The sequence below is a fragment of the Pleurodeles waltl genome, chromosome 2_1 (genome assembly GCF_031143425.1).
Source record: "Pleurodeles waltl isolate 20211129_DDA chromosome 2_1, aPleWal1.hap1.20221129, whole genome shotgun sequence".
Classification (NCBI taxonomy): Eukaryota; Metazoa; Chordata; class Amphibia; order Caudata; family Salamandridae; genus Pleurodeles; species Pleurodeles waltl.
This window is the reverse complement of record NC_090438.1, coordinates 525,134,774-525,138,128: the sequence shown is the minus strand read 5'-3', so window position 1 is coordinate 525,138,128 and position 3,355 is coordinate 525,134,774.

Sequence of the window (3,355 nt, the reverse complement as noted above, 5' to 3'; positions counted from 1 at the left end):
TGGTGGGTACCAACCAGTATGGGCATGGTTATGCTCCCACCCCAACTGAGGGGGGTAACAGTCTTTCAGCTATTCCCTGCACACTAAAACATGTTATCCCGCGGCAAGCAAGAGGACATTTGATTATTTGGGGTTTTGGTTTTACATTTGGGCCATGATAGCTTGGCTAACTCTTAAAAACGTCCCCCTTGGAATTGTGAGGGCTGCACTTTTTGGACTTTGGGACGCTTCCGTGTAGAAAAATCCACAAGATCTAGACACATCTGAAAACTAAACATCTGGGTGAGACCAGGGTGGTGTGCTTCACATGCACCCTGCACCATTTTCTTACCCACAATGCCCTGCAAACCTCAAATTTTGCTGGAAATCACATATTTTCCCCACATTTTTGTGATGGAACCTTCTGGAATCTGCAGAAATCCACAAAATTCCTAACACCAAGCATTGTCGCACCTATACTGACAAAAAGTCTTCCCTACTTGTCATCCTAAAAATATATTTTTCAAACTGCCCTTTTAGATCCGCTTTGGTTCCCCCTCAATTTTGACATGTTTTTGGCTCTTCTCTTTCATAGGCACTTGGCCCACCTACACAAGTGAGGTATCATTTTTATCACTAGAGAGAGGGGAACATCGGGTTGTAGGAAATGAATCCCAGAGTGGTGAACCAACTCAGAAATGTGGGAAATTTTGATTTTTTAGCTAAACTCGAGCTTTGCTGAGGATTCTGGGTAAGAAAACAATAGGGGATCCACTCAAGTAACACCTCCCTGGACTCCCTCGGGTGTCTAGCTATCAGAAATGTTAGGGTTTGGTGGGTTTCCCATTATGGCTGCTGAGCCCAGGACCAAACATGCAGGTATCCCCCGCAAAAACAGGTAGTTTTGTATTTGATAATTTTGATGTGTCCAGATAGTGCTCTGGGCATTTCCTTTCGCGGGCACTAGGCCTGCCCACACAAGTGAGGTACCATTTTTATCAGGAGACTTGGAGGAACTCTGGGTGGAAGGGAATTTGTAGCTCCTCTCAGATTCCAGAACTTTCTTTCACCGAAATGTGAAGAAAAGTGTTTTTTTGGCCACATTTTGAGGTTTTAAAAGGATTCTGGGTAACAGAACTTGGTGAGAGCCCCACAAATAAACCCATCTTGGATTTCCCTAGGTGTCTAGTTGTCAAAAATGCAAAGGTTTGGTAGGTTTCCTTAGGTGCCGCTGTCCTAGAGGCCAAAACCCACAGCTAGGCACTTTGCAAAAAAAAGTTCTGTTTTCTTTGGGAAAATGTGATGTGTCCACATTGTGTTTTGGGGTATTTCCTGTTGTGGGCACTAGGCCTTGCCACACAAGTGAGTTACCATTTGTATCGGGAGACTTGGGGGAATGCTGGGTGGAAGGAAATTTGTGCCCCCTCACAGATTCCAGAACTTTCTGTCACCTAAATGTGAGGAAAAAGTGTTGTTTTGGCCACATTTTGCGGTTTGCAATGGATTCTGTGTAACAGAACCTGGTCAGAGCCCCACAAGGCACCCCATCCTGGATTCCCCTAAGTGTCTAGTTTTCACAAATGCACTGGTTTATTAGGTTTTCCTTTGTGCCGGCTGAGCTAGAGATCAAAATCTACAGCTAGTCACTTTAAAAAAACACGTCATTTTTCAATGTAAAAATGTGATGTGTCCATGTTGCATTTCCTGTCGCGGGAATTAGGCCTACCCACGCAAGTGAGGTACCATTTATATTGGGAGACTTGGGGTAACACAGAATAGCAAAACAAGTGTTAATGCCCCTTGTCTTTTTCTACATTTTTTCCTTCCAAATGTAAGACAGTGTGTGAAAAAGACATTTATTTGAGAAATGCTCTGTAATTCATATGCTAGTATGGGCACCCCGGAATTCAGAGATGTGCAAATAACCACTACTTATGAACACCTTATCTTGTGCCCATTTCAGAAATACAAAGGCTTGTTTGATACCTATTTTTCACTCTATATTTCAGCAAATTAATTTCTGTATACCCGGGATACAATGAAAACCCATTGCAAGGTGCAGCTCATTTATTGGCTCTGGGTACCTAGGGCTCTTGATGAACCTACAAGCCCTATATATCTCTGCAACCAGAAGCTTCCAGCAGACATAACGGTATATTGCTTTAAAAAATCTGACATCGCAGGAAAAAGTTACAAAGTAAAATGTGGAGAAAATAGCTGTTTTTTCCTATCAATTTCAATATTTTTTTTATTTCAGCTGTTATTTTCTGTAGGAAAAACATGTATGATCTACACAAATGACCCCTATCTGAATTCAGAATTTTGTCCAGTTTTTGGAAATGTTTTGCTTTTTGGGATCCAGAATTGGTATCACACGAATTTCTGCCATTAACTGGAAGGAGGCTAAAAGCACAAAATATAGTAAAAATGGGGTATGTCCCAGTAACATTTTTGTGTTCAAAAATGTGTTTTTCTGATTCAAGTCTGCCTGTTCCTGAAAACTGGGAAGATGGTGATTTTAGCACCATAAACGCTTGGTTGATGCTGTTTTCAGGGGGAAAACTACAAGCCTTCTTCAGCAGCCCTTTTTTCCTTTTTTTTAAAAAAAACCCAACAGTTTTGCTGTATTTTGGCTAATTTCTTGGTCTCCTTCAGGGGAACCCACAAACTCTGGGTACCTCTAGAATCCCTAGGATGTTGGAAAAAAAGGACACAAATTTGGAGTGGGTAGCTTATGTGGACAAAATGTTATGAGGGCCTAAGCGCAAACTGCCCCAAATAGCCAAAAAAGGCCTGGCACCTGAGGGAGAAAAAACCTGGCAGCGAAGGGGTTAAAATGACAAGCATGTTGTGTAGGGAACCAGAGATATGGATTTTGAAAGATTAAATGCAAAAATGTGCTTTCTAGCTCCAAATACAAAAAGCACCAACTGAGGCTATTTGGTCAAGCAGGACCGGGACCAAGTCAAAGTTTTAGGCCAACTGTGATGGAGTGCAGGTTGGGTACAATGAGTGGTTGGGGCCGGTTAAGTTTTTACCTTTGCACGTATTCACTTGTTTGGAACTTTTTCTCTCAACATCAAGCAGTCGTCCTCTGTGAACTGGCTTTCGGTTTCACAACAGAGTCTTGCTTCAGTGGAATGCCTCAATAAGTACTGGAGGTCTTTGTTGACATTGAAGGGCTCTAAACCTTTTAGCGGGGCAAACCTGGAAGTCAGGCTAAATCGAGGTTTGCTGTCACTAGCTTGACTCTCATCTTCGAGGTTGTGAAAGTTTGATGAAAGTTGTACAAATATTTCAAAACTTATGGATCTTTGTCCAGACAGTCCCCTTTGGGCATTTGAGGGTCCACAACACCAGCCAAGGGTTCACAAGC